Genomic DNA, 17868 nt, shown 5'->3' with positions numbered 1-17868 from the left:
ACGCCGCCAGACTGACAAGTCCCTGCCTGATGTCAGGGCAGAGGACAGAAGAGCCTGTAGTGGCTCGGATGTCGAGGTCGTAACCTGACGAAGTCAGGGGCGTGGACTACCCAGCAGTGTTGCAGATGCCCTGATCGGTACACCTGTCCAGAAAGGCCTAGGAGGCCGCCATACCTCTGGTTGAGTGCGCTCTGACTCCCAACGGATGGGCAAGCCCAGAGGCCTCGTAAGCAAAATTGACAGCATCCACCATCACTTACTAAGAGTGGGCTGCCAAGCCCTACCCTCTTAGGCGGACCAAGGCCCTCGAGCAGTTGGTCCGACTTCCCCCACAGAACAGCTCTGTGGATGTACGTGACCAGTGCTCACACTGGACGCATACGGTTGTGCTTCTCCTGCCGAAGGGAGGAGGACAGAGGCCTGGAGTACGACCGGCTGTGGTACGACCGTTAGAACCTTCGGTACGTACCCCATTTTTCAGGGGTAGAGAAAGACTTTCGCCGAACCGGGCACACAGTCAACATCGAAGGGGCCGCAGACAGGGCCTGAAGGTGACCACCCTCCTCAGAGAATGATGGCTAACCAGAAGACGGTCTAGGAGGTGAGGAGTCTATCTGTTATCTCCTCGACATGCTCAAAGGTGCTCACACCGCGCATCGGAACCGCAGCCAGGTCCCACGTGGGGACGTGATCGTACAGGAGGCCTCAGCCTCCGCGCACCGGAGGAAACATGTAACTAGGGGGTATCTGCCCACTGACTGGCCACCGATAAGGGCGTGGTATGACAAATAGCTGCCACGTAGACCTTAGTAGTGGAGTGGGTTAACCCTGCGGAGAAACGGGCCTGCAGGAACTCCAGAACTGCACTAACTGGGCAGTTGACTGGGTCAAGGTGGCTTTCTCCGCACTTCAACGTACAGTTTCCTCGTGGAGGGAGCTCTGGATTGAAGGAGGGTCTCGGCAACCTCAGTTGATAGACCGGAAGCTAGGAGTTGCGCCTGCTCAGAGGCCAAACCCACAGCTTCCATAGCTCCGGGCGAGGGTGCACAATGGTGCCCCCGGCCTGTGAGAGGAGATCTCTCCTGATCGGTACCGGTCACGGGGTGCCGTCAAGGAGAGAAATCAGGTCCGAGAACCAAACTCGGCCCAGCCAGAACAGTGCTACTAACAGTAGACTGACCGCGTCCCGGCGCACTCTCGCCAGAATTCCCAGGAGCAGAGCGATCGGGGAGGGAAGGCGTACAGACGGAGCATCGGCCGCGTCTGTACCATAGTATCCAGTCCCGGAGGAGCTGGAGGAACTAGAGAAAACCAGAGGGGACATTACGTTGACTCTTGAGTCACGAACAGGTCCACCCGTGCCTGGCCAAAAACCTTCCAAATCTGCTTCACCACACCTGGGTGAAGCATCCATTCCCCGGGCCTCAGCCCCTGTCTCGACAGAACGTCTGCTCCTACATTGAGATGCCCAGGCATGTGCACAGCTCTCAGAGATCGGAGCAGGCCCTGGGACCACACAAGGGTCTGGTGTACCAGCTTCTACAAGGGGCGCGACCGCAGACCTCCTTGGTGGTTGATGTAAGAGACCACTGCCGTGCTGTCGGTGCGGACCAGCACGTGGTGATCTCTCAGGTCTGGGAGGAAGTGCTTGAGCGCACGGAACACAGCTAGGATCTCTAGCTGGTTGATATGCCACGTCAAGTGGCGACCACTCCACAGACCGCGGGCAGGGTGGCCACTCATGACCGCACCCCAACCGGTGAGGGAGACGTCCGCCGCTAAGGAAACACGGCGACAAGGAGCTCCCGGCACCAGGCCCTAGGACAAGAACCAAGGTTTCCTCCACAAGTCTAAGGCACGGTTTCTCCATTCAATGGCGTGATCCTTGACAATGCGAAGCGAGTCTCCCCTCAGGGAGACCCCCTTGGTCTTGAGCCACCACTGTAGGGGCCTCATGTACAGCAGGCCAGAAGGAATCACACTGGACGCAGCTGCCATGAGCCCGAGCAGTCTCTGAAACTGCTTGTCAGTGAATGGCTGGCCTTTCCGCACTCTCTCGACTGCTGTGAGGATTGACTCGATCCGAGCAGGGGATAACCGCGCCTGCGTCGTGATCGAATCCCACACCACGCCTAGATAAGTGGTTCTCTGAACTGGAGAAAGCACACTCTTCTTGGCGTTTAGCCTTAACCCCAGATCTTTCATGTGGGCGAGAACGACATCTCGATGCCGAACCGCCAACCGCTCTGAGCGAGAATCAACCAATCGTCGATAAAATTGAGTATGCAGATGCCCTGCAGTCGCAACGGGACCAGTGCCGCATCCACACACTTGGTGAAAGTGCGGGATGAGAGTGCTAGGCTGAAGGGAAGAACCCGATACTGACACGCTTTGCCCCCAAAAGCGAACCTCAGGAACTCCCTGTGAGAGGGAAAGATGGGTACATGGGACAAACGTCCTAGAGGTCTGTCGTGACAAATCAGTCCTTGGACCCAATTTGGAACACGATCTGCCTAACTGTGAGCATCTTGAACTTCAGCTTTCTGGCTGAGAGGTTCTGAAACTCAAAACCAATATGGGCCTCAGCCCCCCATCCTTCCTTGGAACAATGAAGTACCGGCTATTGCAGCCGGAATGAGTCTCATGAGGAGGAACCACTCGATGGCTTCCTTCCTCAGCAAAATATCGACTTCCTGTTCCAGAACCAGAGCCTGCTCGGGGCGGACCGTAGTCACGCAAACCCCGTTGAATAGCGGCGGTGGCCCATCGAACTGGATGGAATAACCACGCTCTACTGTCTGCAGGACCCAAAGAGACACCTCTGGCAGTTGCTGCCAGGCTGCTAGATGATCTACTAAGGGAATCAGTCACTCGAGACTGACCTCTGGTGTTAGAGAAGCGGCCAGACCGCTGTCTTGACGCGGCGTTCCCGGGACGAGACGCGTAATCTAGCGGCTGAGGCGAGTTTGTCAGGCCCGCAGTCACTACCGGCAGGGAATTCTGAGAAAAGCACTCGCTGGGACCTGCTGTGCCCTGGAACTGCAGGGTTGACAGACAAATCCCCGGAGGGCACCGAGGGGAGACGGTCACCGTGTGCCGCGGTGCAAGCCGCTCCACCCAAGTAGGGGTCGCTCTCCGCGGTCCTGGGGCTCGCCCGTCAGGACCTGTTGCGTGAGGAGTTGGTATGCGGAGGAGGCTGCGCCCGCCCAGCAGCCACCTGAATTTCGAGAGCGCGCATACCCTCTGCCTTCAAAGATTTCACCCGCGATCTCAACACCTCGGTGGAGATCGGGGAAACTGAAGGCTCTTGTGGCTTCTCACACTGGGGCGAGAGAGGCGGCGAAACCTCGTCATTGCTCGTCTCTTCAACCTCCTCGGAGGAAGAGAGACGAAGCATTGAGCCCTCGTCTCGGGGGGGGAGAAACCGCTTCCGAAACGCGAGACGGGGCACCAGATCTGACGGATACGAGAGGAGATAGGGACATTCCCGTCTCACTCTCGTCCGCCAAATCAGCCTGTGAGTCCCACGAGTGCAGCCGCCGCTCTGCCTAGGCAAAAGTGGGGCCAGCACCACGCGGGGAGCTCACAAAGGCTCCCTCCTCGAAGAGAGCCCTCCGAGTGCGGAGTGCCTCTCACAATGCGGGCAGTCAGCTCCCTCGAGAGCCGCTGCCGCGCGCTCCGCACTCGGGTAGACCACGCACAGATCATGTGTGTCCCCACTCGTAATGTAACGCAGGCAGAGGACTGGCACACAATCTGAAACGTGATCTAGGATCGCCCCCTGTTTTGGTCTTAGCTTTAGGGATGTCTACTTTCTTTTCTCAGGCATACAACACTAAATAAGACTCACAAAACAGATATGGACTGACAACACACAGAGCGCTTGCTGAATGACAAAAAGCTGACGCGGGCTCTGCCTCACGTGCTTATATACCTCCTGGCCGTGACGTCACCCCACCCATGACGCCTCGCCCTTCTATTGGACTTGTTGTAGACGATATTCAGAGCGTCGGTTACGCTGATGGCGTTCCCATATGCGTTTTGACGCAGCTCAACGTTCCTGGAAGGGAACAAAAGCATTGAGTGGAGTTTTCTCAATGTAGCGGACAGGCGCACTCAGTCGATGATTAGTGGGAAAGGTAGAATGACTGAAGTGATAATGCACCAATTACAACAAAGAATCATGAGTTTCACACAACTGTATGGGACACCATTATAGGAGAAGCTACAGTAGATTACGGACTTGCGAAGCAACAAAACAAGTGGGTATACGCAAATATTGATCCTTAGAAGTCGTACTATGCAAACAGCCTGAGGAAAAAAGTAAGTATACGGCGTATAGTTGTGTATGGCCCCGACTACACCACTGATCACAACACTGAAGTCAGTTGCAACTTCCGGTTCACGGGTACCTTGATATTGATATTTTTCAAGGTACTGAAGTAAGAAATTCCTGTATCATGACCACTAATTCACGTACTTTGTCAATAGGATAAAAGTGGGTTTTGCTATTATCCATATAGATCTTTGATATGAATTAATGTTTTGGTAATTCATTATATATTGCCGGCTAAAAATTAACTAGTACTCTGAGTAGTTTTTAAGAAGAATACTTTGTACTTTTACTTAAGTACTGTTTTGACACCAGTACTTTTACTTGTAATTGAGTATTATTTCAGCAATGTAACAGTACTTGTACTTATGTTGCGTTCCAGGCAACCCGTAACCCGTGTTTTTCCAAACTTCTACCTGTGAAAGTGCACTGGAACGGCAGTTAAACTCGTACTAGATCGTTGTACTCCCAGTTCTGCGCTCTGATGTCACATAGCCCACGAAAAAACAATGGCAGCCCCTATGAATGCATTTCCAAATATACAAATAATGTAAAAAAAAAAGGTATAACAGCTTCTCTTGCCTTATGTGCCATTTTTCCACCTCCATTTCCCATTTTCAGTACTCTTTCCATCACTGATTTAGGCCTACGTATTTTGATTTTCAATACTGTAATAATACTCATTTCCAGTGTTGGGGGTAAAACATTACAAGTAACGCGAGTTACATAATGAGATTACTTTTTTCAAGTAACTAGTAAAGTAACACAAGTTAAATTGTTTTCCTATTTATTCACTGACACCTTTCCTGAGGCAGAGGGATTTTCTTCATCCTGAGGCTTATTAATTTCACTCTTGGTGTGAAAGAGCCTTTACACTCACCAAAAATATAACTTTTGGGTTTTCTGTTATTAAAAATAAATAAGCAAGCCCAGCCCAGGTGACAAAAAGTACACACAAGTAACAATGCATTACTTTCCATAAAAAGTAACTAAGTAACCAATTTTGTAATGCATTATTTTAAAAGTAACTTTCTCCAACACGATACATCTCTGCACCAATAAAATGGGCAACACTTTTGGATTTGATGTATAACTACAGTAGTCAACATTTGAAGTGGATCAAAAACCTTTCATCAAAGTTGTCCTAAAACAAAAACAACAGCCGTTCTTGTCTTAGGACAACTTTGATTAACTTTTTTGATCCACTTCAAATATTGACTACTATATTTTAACTTTTTCTAACAAAGTTTTCCTTGAAATCTTGCGATTTCCAGGCACATGTTGCTGAACCTGATGAATAATGAAATGATGAGAGACACCGATCTAAAGCGGTATTAGTTAGTAGATCTGTGCGCGTTAAAGACATTTGACATGCATTCAGATTCTGTACATGAGCTAAACCAATATCATTTCATTTCAGTTTCATTAGTTGATTTTTAGAGAAGATTTTACTGTGTAGTACAATAATACAATGTTTTATACTGTAATTCATATATATACATATACATTTGTCAGATACTTTTATAAAAAAAAATTAATAAAGACTTGGATTGCAGTCAAGGTACAATTTTTTTTATTTTATTTATTTATGTTTTTTATTGTTTTCTTGGTTTCCCTGGGAACGGAACCCATGACATTGGTGCTTCAAGTACCATTTTCTACTGTTTGAGCTATAGGAATATGTACATGTAGAGTTATGAATACAGAGCACCTTTTTTCAGGGTAGAATGTCTTTCAAAGTTTGTATACACAAGAACCTGTAAATAGATTATGTGAAATAGCTCTGATGTCAAAATTGCTCAAAAAAAGTCTCTTTCCTCTTGAATTGATCTTTGAAAATACGATAGGTGTCATTTGCTTGTGCATGCAATGAAGAAGCTTAATGATAACTGTTAAGCGAATAATAATACAGTTGTTGTTTTTTTTCTTCTGTAGCTCCGGTACAGTAGTTGGCTCAAATTATTGCATTGAAAAGGACAAGGAATATGATCCAAGTGAGAGAAACAGATCTGGTGGTTCCGTGACTTCTTGTATCTGAAATGTAAGCATTGACTTTAATATACAGCTCAGAATGTACTAAACTGAACGCTACAAAATTGTGCTAATCTATGAGTTAAAGTGCTACTTAAAATACTTTCTGATTGTTGAGCAGATAGCTTTGAATTCTAAATGTGACAATTAATTACTTACCAACAGTCACATTGTATTGTACAATGATGGTAACGTTTTCTCCACTTGCTCTAGCAGCGTAGAGTCCACTGTCTGTCTCCTGTATGTTCTTCAGTGTTAGAGAGTAGTTTCCAGTGTTAAAATACACTCTACCCTTATAGGAAGAATGAATCTTTGTTCTATTAGAATCATACGAGACTACAATATCTGAATCATCTTTTAGCCAGTCAAAATCATCAAATTGTGGGATCTCATTTGCAGGTTTTTGTATAGTAAGATTAACAGAATCTCCTTTATGAACAGTTATTGCTGTTGGTTGGGTTGTGTCACTGGAGACTGTGGGGAGAAAAATATAATTAGTTATGACATTAAAAATGATTGCTGAATTTAATTAGGAGCCTCTAAAGATGCCCGTCCATTTAAGTTTACCAGAGAGTAAAGGTAGATTATTTATTTTTATTTTCAAACAAAAAATGAAAATCAAACAAATGTGCAAAAAGTTGTGTATCATTACACTTCTCTTTTTCATGTAAGAATTGACTTTAATATACAGTTCAGAATGCAGGGGCCGAATTTCTTTTTGAAAAATGGGGGAATCCACCTTCTTAGGTGACTCTTATGGAGGATTTTTTTTTATTTGAGGGGGGAATTGGAGTATTTTTAAATTAATCATCTTACCTAAATGTTTTGTCACTCAAGCCCCTTTCACACTGCACGTTGTCCCGGAAAATTGCCGGAGTGCCTTCTGTGTGAATGCAACCCCGGAATCAATCAAAAAAAGTCTCTCTTTGCTCTTGAATTGATCTTTGAAAATACGATAGGTGTCATTTGCTTGTGCTTGCAATGAAGAAGCTTAATGATAACTGTTAAGCGAATAATAATACAGTTGTTATTATTAGATTAGATTGGGGACCTGGTAACATTGCCGGGTTCAGTCCCGGAACTAGCGCTGTGTGAACAATGCCGTAAACGCGCGTGCGTTATCATGCGACTCTTTTACCGGGTGTTTTGAAGGCAGATCAAAGTTCACACAACAAAAAATTTGTAAACTGGAATGAAGCAGCGATCGGAGCTCCTCACTATCCACGAAATCGTTCGCCAGTTTAGTGAAATGGTGCGCGGCGCATTATACACGTCACATGAAATGTCACGTGTCTTTACGGGATCTTTACGGGTTGTGTGTGACGCACAGATTCCGGAAAATCACTGGCAGTGTGAATGAATCAAAATCAAATGATCCGGGAACAATGGCCGGAACACATTACCCGTGTATTTTCCGGAATCTCTGTGTGAAAGGGGCTTCAGTGTGTTTATTTTACTATTGTTGATTCATATTTTTATTGTTAGGAAACACTTAAAATGTAGATAAGTGCTATGGGCTGATTTTGTTGCGCAATACTTACAGAGCTAGGAACATTGATTTCAAACTCAGAATTGAATTTAACAAAAAAAGACAAGTAAACAGTCAGTAATAAAATGAGAACAAATAAATAAATGATAAGCAATAGCACAAACAAAAACAAGACACAAATGAAATTAACAGTGCATTATGTTTTTCAGATAGGTCTTACAGTAAGATTCAGGTACAGAAATATTACAGCTATTGAATAATCTGTTCATCTGTAAAATAACACTGGATAGTCTTCACTGTATAAATAAACATTAATGACAGGTTTATTAAGACTGCTGTCTCTAAGACCTCATGCATGGATCTAATCTACTGTCTATATATATATATATATATATATATATATATATATATATATATATATATATATATATGTGTATATGTGCGTTTTGTTTCTCAACTGTTTACTTTCACTTAATAGCTTATATCAACTATGTTTAATATAAACCAGGCAGTGTTTACTTGAATACTCATCAAGACGGGCATTTTGACATAATTTTGTTTGTATTTGGCCATTTGCGATTTCACTTTTTTAAACGTTAGTGTGTAATGTTGCTTTTTGAGCGTAAACAATATCTGCAAAGTTACGAAGCTGAAAGTTCAATGCAAACGGAGATATCTGTCTTATAAAATTCTGGCAGTTTAATGCCTTCAAGTGATTAATCTGCGATAATGAACGCAATATTGCCTAGCTTGTCAGTGAACTACAGCTGTGTATTAACTGCCGCTGAAAGCGGCAGCTGAAAGCAGATGTTGGAGATTTAATACTAATCACAGAACTGGCTTTACTGATGAGATGCGCATGACAATCACATGCGATTAATTGCACAGCCCTACCGCCAATCCAAGCTGTATGCTAATTATCAGTCATCTTTGATGATAGTGTACCGCCAATCCAAGCTGTATGCTAATTATCAGTCATCTTTGACGATAGTGGTCCTGACAGAATTTCACCGAAGTTCATTTGTTATTCAAGATTTCTAGCAAACGTCAATTTAGTCTTTTCTTTACAAATTAATTAGATGCACATTACGGATGCCACTTAGATTGATTGCCACTCCTGCTTAAGGTGCTAAACTTTAACACTTAGCTTTAAATTAGCTGATCGCATTGTGGATACCTTTGATTCAAGCTATATTTTTGTTGATTTTGATTAATTTATATGAATTATGACTTTTGATGTTTGAATATTAGCATGTTTATATTTAAGTTTTTGTATGCGTTCAAAAGGAAAAGTTTTTGAGCACCATACAGCAGAGTGATGGTAGTACTGTAACTTCTTATTATAATACCAGACTGTCATAAAGCTTTGAAACTTGAAAGCTTTGAGCATAACAATTTGAAACAAAGCCAGTAGCATTCACAAATTGCTAACTGATTTCACTATTAATGATCATACATGAAATTATTTTTTAGGTAGTTTGTTCGAGTGGTAATAACAATACATGAAAACATGGTACATCAAATCTTTCTTTCAGTATTTTAAAAAGTGTTGTAAAAACCATACCACAGAACTCAAAACAGTTTGTTAATCTGTTTAAGACAACTTTACTGAAAAAGATTTAGGAATCTAAATATTGTCTTACCCTGTCTACATTAAAAATATCGTATTTTAATGATAAATGTTAACCCTGTACTTTGAGTAGTATACAGTGACTTGGTACCTGTGTTGGAGCTCAGATGACTGATAAATATCACAGAGAACATCAGAAGAAGATGAATTAACGCCATTTTAGATCACCCCGGTTCATGCTTGCTTGTATCTCCAAATTCAGAAGAGGAAGTGTCTGACATACAGGAAGTTACCCACCGTTAAACAGCAAAACAACAACTTATGACTGTTAACTGGTGACAAAGGCCCTTGTAAACCTTGAAGAAAATCTATTTGGAGATCCTGATTCCCATAGAAAGAAAAAAAAACTCACATAGTTTTGGCCTTGTTGGGCATATTTAATTTAATTGTCTCAAGTGTTGTAAAAAAAAAAAAAAGACAATTTCGAAAGCATTTAGACTAGAGTAATGATTTTGCAGAAGTAAGCATGTGATTTTGTGACTAATGTTTTTGTGTGTGGGAGGATATGATATGAGGAAGGGGATAAAACTGGACGTTTACTGGAAAGGCCACATCACTGAATTCAACATATATTTACACTGAATTGTGCTCTGGGAGGAGAGGACACGGGCAGTCCCATTGTTATATATGGTTTCTTAATGTACTGCATGTCTCACATTCCAAGATGGCACCAGTGTCCATGGCATGCCGTCTGTCTCCATGTTGTCTGCTAAGTCTGTTGTTTGCTATCGCTTTATTTATTTGTGATACAGAACACATTCATTTGCAATATCTGAAGATACACTGTCTGGAAGATATGTGTTGGGAAACCATCAGACAATGGCAATCCTGGCAGATATACCGGCGTTTCTATACGCCATCAGCACGAACGGTCCCGTCACTTTCGAAATTAGGTCTCTCTTGATGAAATCCGATAGTCCAAAGCACGCAATGTAAGCAGTTTTATCTTTCCCGCACCTGAATGATTTAGCGATGTCTGGAAATAATCATCTGAAACAATTCACCCATTTCCTCATTCACGATAGGACTGGTGTCTAGTCACGGTGTGGAAGACCCAGAGCACCTCTGCTCTTAGTGTTGACTCTGATCCAAAAGCGACACAGAGGTCCCCATAAGAGGTCCGCTAAACTTGCACTTCCCCATAGCTGAAAAGTAAAATCGGTTTGAAGTCTGTGGTACAATCCGAGTGAAACTCACGCCAATAACAGAAAGCTGATTGGCTGTTGCATGTTGGTCTCATTTGTAGTCGTAATACAGCGAATTATATTTGGACTAGCGAAAGAAAGAACTACAACACCACGGAAACAAACAACAACAACAAAAAACAACATTCTAAAGTGTGCTACATGGACATTGGAAAATTAAGACCTGTTTAAAATTATTTAAGACCTAGAACAGCGAATTTAAGACTTTTTAAGGCCTAAAATTTAGATTTTTAAATTTTAGACTTTTTGGCCTGGTTTCACAGACAGGGCTTAGACTAAGCCAGGATTAGGCCAAAGTTCAATTAGGACATTTAAGTAATTTTTATAAACGTACTTAGAAAAAAAACATTACTGGTGTGCATCTTGAGGCAAAACAAAGGCAATGATATATTTGAAGATCAATCAGAGCAAGTTTCTTTTAGTTGAAACAGCTCAGACTTACATTTTAGTCTAGAACTAGGCTTAAGCCTTGTCTGTGAAACCGGGGGTTTAAGACCCCGCGTAATCCCTGTCAAAACTCTGGCCATTTGATAATACCTAGAATATCAAAATCTACTGCGGACGGCAGATCATTTTCCTATTTAGCGCCCAAACTCTGGAACAATCTACCTAACACTGTTTGGGAAGCAGACACACTCTGTCAGTTTAAATCTAGATTAAAGACCCATCTCTTTAACCTGGTTTACACATAATACACTATCGCTATATACACTTTAATTCAAATTGTTAAACTGCATTAATTAGGTCAACCGGAACTGGGAACACTTCCCAAAACAGCCAATGTACTTGTTACATTGTTAGAAGAATGGCATCTACACTAATATTAGTCTGTTTCTTTCTTATTCTGAGGTCACCATAGCCACGCAGATCCAGACTGTATTCAGATCAGATGGTAGATCAGCACCTAGAGATGACCTCTACAGCCCTGACCGTCAGCGGAGACCAGGACAACTAGATGAGCCCCATAGACTGATCCCCAGTGAAGACCCTGTCTCCTAAACGGCCATCGAGACAAGACCACAGGAACCAGATGAGTCCTTTGCACAATCTGACTCTGCTGCAGCCTAGATTTAAACTGCTGATTTTGTTTGGCCAGAGGAGAATGACACTATTTCCCCGTCGAAATACTGTAAAGCTGATATAAAGCCACCCAGCTTTATATCACATATTGGCGTCACGAACAGGATGGAAAGGAGCAGAGGGTGAAAAACCACGTTGGGCTTACTTGCCGAGCAACACAAATTAAGTGGCCACTAAAAAGGTAGGCAGTTTATGCTTATATAATTGGTTTGTGTTGTTTTCCAGTTAGCCCTTGGTGGTAAGAACTCTTAAAAATTGCTCTTCCAAATTTAAAGAACAAAAATAAAAAGGGTTTTGATTCCAGAAGAAATAATTGCATGCACAGATCTGTTTTACTGTTAAGAGGGCCTTTGATGGATAACAGTGAATTAAGGCAGATTGTGCATGCAAAAATCTGTGTTTACTGTCAAGAGGGCCTTTGATAGATGACGTAAACGTTAAGCAGATATACATTGCATGCAATGGTCTGTGTTTATTGTTAAGTGGGCCTTTGATGGATAACATTAAACGTTAAGCAGATAAAGTATAGGAAAGCGCGCAAAGTCCTACGGTTACCGCTCTGTTGGCGAAAGGAAGGTTACGGAGGTCTGTACGGGTAGGCAAAAATCCTGCAGAGTGCTGCTTTTTTACTGTGTCGAGGAAGGTTATCAGTGAAAGAGCGAGTAGAACTGACAGGTCTCTCAGGAAGAGGGTAATATAATCTATTTTAATGTATGTGTCTGTATGAGTGCTTGTGGCTGTATGAGGAAATAAGCTCTGTATCTGTTGCACCAGAGGTGTGCACCCCTCCTAGCCCATCACGTGAGTGTGGTCAGGAAGCGGAGATGGGCGCGGCTGGTGTTACGCTAGGGAACAGTGAATGAATATATGAGCCCTAAATAAAAACAAATAGGGACAAAGGATGATTTTATGAGCCTTAAATGATAAAGGGACTTGTATAAATGTTGCATATAAAAGGTGTTCCAAGATGTGGACTTTGCAGATTATTGAAATAATAGAGTAATTAAAATAAGATATACATTTATTAGATGACATGTCTTAATAGATGAATAAAAATATTGCACGTGCTTAAAACTTTATATATTATATCTGAAGACGTCTAAAATTTGTATCTTGTTAATCCTGGGAGACAGTGTGAAAGTGAATCTATTACAGAGTTTCAAAGATTTGGTTTTGAGTAGGGCCGGGACTCGATTAAAAAAATTAATCTAATTAATTAGAGGCTTTGTAATTAATTAATCGAAATTAATCGCATTTTAATCGCATATAAATATTTGACCTGAGAACAGTGAGAAGTAAGTTTTTTTAATATGGATTTTTACATTTCCCATCCACAGGGCCAACCAAAGCGGTCTCTTCAGCTTCTTTGTCCATGTTTCTCAATATGCGTTCTTCAGCGATCTTGCGTCCTTGTGTTCTCGTTCTATGTCATCATTAACCGTCGAAGTTCAGTTCCAATTCTCAAGAACGCAAGTATAGAGGATGCATGAAAGTGCCCGGATATGTTCTTGAAACTGAGGATGCATCGAGTGCAGACTTGAGAATCGAGCCGTTAGAAATCCCAGAAAACGCTGTGTGTGGCCGGTGTACGGAAGCCTGTAAGCTTTAAACTCGCTCTCACAAATACTTAACGGCTCTTCAAGTTGAAAGTAAACATTTATCGTTTTGTTTTGGTTAATTTTAATAAAGTTATAAGACCCGGAGAAAGTCTGCATTTTTATTGGCATATTAAAATTAATCTTAACAGTAAAACATATAACGCTGTAAAATAAAACAATACAATTATACGAAAGTAATATCTATAATAGTATGAAATGTTTTAATAAGTTATGACATTTTGTAATATTTATTGTTCATTGGCTGTTTCTTATGCTGAGAAGCATAATAGTCAATGTACCCACTATGAGTTAACCGCTGATTTAAATAGAAGAACAGATTAAATAAAGATGATGGACATCCTCAACATCTTCCTGTCAATCAGAATAAGCATGGCTGCGTCCGAAATTGCATACTTCCCTACTATATAGTATGCGAAAAACAGTATGCGAGGCGAGTAGTATGTCCGAATTCATAGTATTCGAAAAACAGTAGGCGAGAATTACCCGGATGACCTACTACTTCCGCCCGAATTCTGTAGTAGGCATACAATGAACACTTTACTATCCCATGATGCCACGCGAGAAGAGGCGTCATATTCGAAAAATGGTGGAAGGCGGCGACGCGGCTGTTTTCAAGTGCAAGTACCTCAGGGACAAACGTTGTTTATTGTGGTTAAACTGCACTTGTTTAAAATAATCAAAGTAAACTGCTGATTTATTCAAGTTTAAACGTTATAAATCGATGAGATTACTTCGTGAATCGGCTGTAAAAGGTTTTTGTTTCTATTCATTCTCTCTCTCTCTCTCTCTCTATCTATATGTATGTATGTGTATGCATTCATTCAAGTTCATTGATTCATGTGTCTTTTGTTTGTCCTGTGTATTTTTATATGTATTAATTCATAACAATAAATTACTTTATTTCGTTGCTCCAAATCAGCCTTTGTCACTGTGTTCATAGACGTGTCTTTTTATTCTGAGGTAAAACTTGCAAGCTAAATTGGTGATTATACTTGCATTATTTGATAAATATTTTATAAGCTGTGGAAGAAGGCATGATCTGCGAGAAGCTGACCTATGCCTCCTCTGAGCTGTTGATCCAATCAACGTTAAAACGGCGATGAAAACGGTAAGAATTATGAGCAACATTGCTGAAGAGTGGGCTCTTTAAATTTTCGCGCTGTTGTGACGACGCATGACACGTGACAACATGAACATGGCAGATGTAGTACGTCCGAATTCCATTCATACTACCCTCATTCATACTATATAGAACGTACTGTTTTAACGGTCGAGAAGTACGTTTGAATTCAAATGTAGGTCTACACAAGTAGTATGCGATTTCGGACGCAGCCCACGAGTCTGTTGGTGAACCTCTTTGGTGGTTCAGGCACAGCTGTCACAACACACGGGAGCGGCGAGCTGTCGGCTAGCATCAGATCCAGCGCACTGATCGCCAGACCCCCGTCACTTTGCGGTCAGTTAAGCAGGAATGCAGTACATCTCAGTTCTCATAAGTGTGCGTTCTGTGTTCTCGCGTCCTTCCGAGTTCGTTCTTCCAAGGAAGCTTGGCAAGACCGGTCTCCACGAGAACGCAAGTCCGTTCTTTGCATTCTTGGAATTGAGAAACAGAACGCTAGTTGGTGCTCCAGTATAATCGGTCCGCCGAAACGCATCCAGTGAGAAACGTTCCGCGGTGCAAAAATAAGTGCGATTAAAATGCGTTAAAAAAAATTAACGCGTTATTTTTGTGTAATTAATTAATCTAAATTAACGCGTTAAAGTCCCAGCCCTAGTTTTGAGTTAACTAAAGATAACTTGTGCAGTGAAATGTTGAATGACAGCAAGATTGGGTGACCAAGTTCACAGAAATTTTATTTTATTTATTTATTCTTATTTAACCTTTTTATTAAGGAACCATTGAAAGAGATGGTTGCAAAGTGAGAATTAGATAAAGAGCTGATTGCTCAGAAACAATTTAGTCAAGAGTTTATAAAGGTTCAATTTGATTAATGCAGTCTCTGAGTGTTAAAAATTTCAGATGGCTTCTGGAACAGAGCCTTGACAAAAGGAAGCAAATAACTGGAGTCTGTCTAACAACGAGTCTCGACGAAGCAAAGACTCAGCTGCAGAGAGAAGAAGAGTGAGGGGCGGATGGATTGTCAACTCCCTCCTGAAAGAGGAGGGCACACGTCAACATGGAGAAAGGCTGACTTAAAGCAGAAAAAGGTGAATCTTTCACTTGAGACTTTTCCTAAGGGTAATGAGAACATCCTGAAATGCAAAACTGGCAGGATCAGAAAAGCCAGAATGAGGAAGAGGCAGAGAAACAACGGAGAACATACACCACAACATCAGTCCTTTGAGTGCCATCACTGACTGACGACCCAGTGCAACAGCTAAACAGCTTCAACAGACTGGTGATCTAACCAGAAGCACTTCCATCCCTTCCCTTTGTGTGCACAGGTGCTGCATATTTAATGATCACTCACTATAGAGACTGCTTCAAATTTTGTTATTTTATTAGTTGTATTAAGCTTGATTATTCATGGGTCTCTCAGCAGTTCTCTGAATTCTGTGTTTTAACTAACATTCTCAATCTGCTTTTCAGTAGGTACCAGTCCAGCCATATGTCTGAAAGAAAAAGGAATTATGACAGACAGAAGTGGGTGCTTGACTCACTAATCAGATAAAAATGGAGCTAGATTTGGCATAGTGAGGGCTATCTCATTAACCAACTAAGGGGAAATGTTCAACTTAATTATTGAAAAGAGCTGAGCTTTACAAATTAATAATAATAAAAAAAAAAATAGCATCAAAAAGGGTAGACAAACTGTCAAATAAAAACAACAAAAACAATATTGCTCCTAAAATAAAAAATACCGGTCACTCCATTTTGTTTAAAGGTAATTTAATAGGGCTAGATTTAATAAGATAACAATAAATTTTTTTACTCCACAGATCCAAAATCATGAAATCATAAATGCGGTCATCACTGGGGATAATAAGATGGAAATGTTGATGGCCACGGATCCTAGATTGTACAGAGATCTCCAATCCTCTTCTCAAAGTAGCTCATGAGCACTAAGAAAAAGTATGTGACTAAACTTTAAATTACACAAACAAGTGACAAACAAGGGAAATTACAAATGGCTCTCTTAATTGCACAAAGTAGACAATTATTCTAAACAAATTAATCTATTAGATTTTTGTTAAAAAAGAAAAAAAGAGGTTTATACTGTGGTGTTAAATTAAACTTGATGGTGACTAATGTTGTCCAGATGCATTTGACATTCAGAAACTATGTGGAATGCTACCAGGTCTACGCTCAGTAGACTGTAACAAAAATAGTTTGTTTTATCCTATTCAGAATACATGGCATTCTACAGCTAAAACCATTCAGTTCACAATCAGTTGAAATCTCAAGAAAAAAACATGTTTTTGGCCAAAAAGGGGGGTGTGACAGAGTGTGAATGATGGTGTTGTGGAGCGAAAGAAGGTGTCTGACGAGACACTGAGGCAAATCAATTATTTTGCCAAAACAGCTGTATGCAAATTCTAATATGTGGGCCCACAGGGCAAATTATGCCCAGTAAAATAATGACCATGGATGAATTTGGCTAAGTTTCCTGGTCAGTACCTAGGTTATTGTTGTGGCAGAAAGAAAAACAGTGCCACATTGCGCAGCGCAGTACATGGGAAGGCAAAGCAAGCAAGATTGCTCTGTCCACCCCATATCTAACTTTTTTAAATTTCACTAAATACTATTTATGTTTTATTTTTTCATTTAAAGATGAGTATATGAAATGTAATCCGTGCTGCTCATCACGGTGTTAAGCTCAGAAAATGCTCATATGATCCGTCCGTGTATGAAGGGGAGAGTGGAGCACAGCCCAATACTTTTTATTTTAGCAAAGCAAAAGAAGCAAAGCAGAACTATCTAAAACAGTTTGGAGATTAAAATATTTGTGAAATAATTGTAAATATTTTAAATAGGCCTAAACAAACCAAGATAACAAATTTATTTCAGCCAGAAATGTACTTTTGCAATGATTAAATAAATGTTCAGCGATATCTTCAAAAGATTTTTTAACTTTGGAACATTTTTCTCTAGCCTAGTAATGATACAGCAAGGAAATAATAGGAAATGTTTCTAAATTTTGTTATGATAGCCAAGTCAAGTCACCTTTATTTATATAGCGCTTTTTACAATGCAAATTTTGTCAAAGCACTGCACAATATCAAAAAAAGGAAAATAATGTGTCAATAAGTATAAATAGTGTCTTTGCAATCAGGTCGACGATATCGCTGGAAATTAAGCATATTTTCTTGATCTGGTAAGAACTCTAGCCGCTGCATTTTGGACTATCTGTAGCTTGTTTATTGACAATGCAGGACAACCACCTAGCAGTGCATTACAATAGTCCAGTCTAGAGGTCATGAATGCATGAACTAGCTTTTCTGCATCAGAAACAGGTAGCATGCTTCGAAGCTTAGCAGTG

At 41.5% G+C, this 17868-nt stretch overlaps 1 long non-coding RNA gene across 1 annotated transcript; it reads right to left on the bottom strand.

Moving 5' to 3' along the window:
• Nucleotides 1-5885: 5885 nt before the first annotated feature.
• On the bottom strand, nucleotides 5886-9945 carry LOC306854926. The gene is made up of 3 exons (XR_013782876.1): nucleotides 9575-9945; nucleotides 6524-6838; nucleotides 5886-6367 (listed from the first exon to the last, which is right to left on the bottom strand). It is a non-coding gene; the product is annotated as an uncharacterized lncRNA (long non-coding RNA).
• Nucleotides 9946-17868: the final 7923 nt, after the last annotated feature.

This window comes from Barbus barbus (assembly GCF_936440315.1).
Source record: "Barbus barbus genome assembly, chromosome: 3".
In the NCBI taxonomy this organism is placed as follows: Eukaryota; Metazoa; Chordata; class Actinopteri; order Cypriniformes; family Cyprinidae; genus Barbus; species Barbus barbus.
This window is presented reverse-complemented; position numbering and strand designations above follow the sequence as displayed.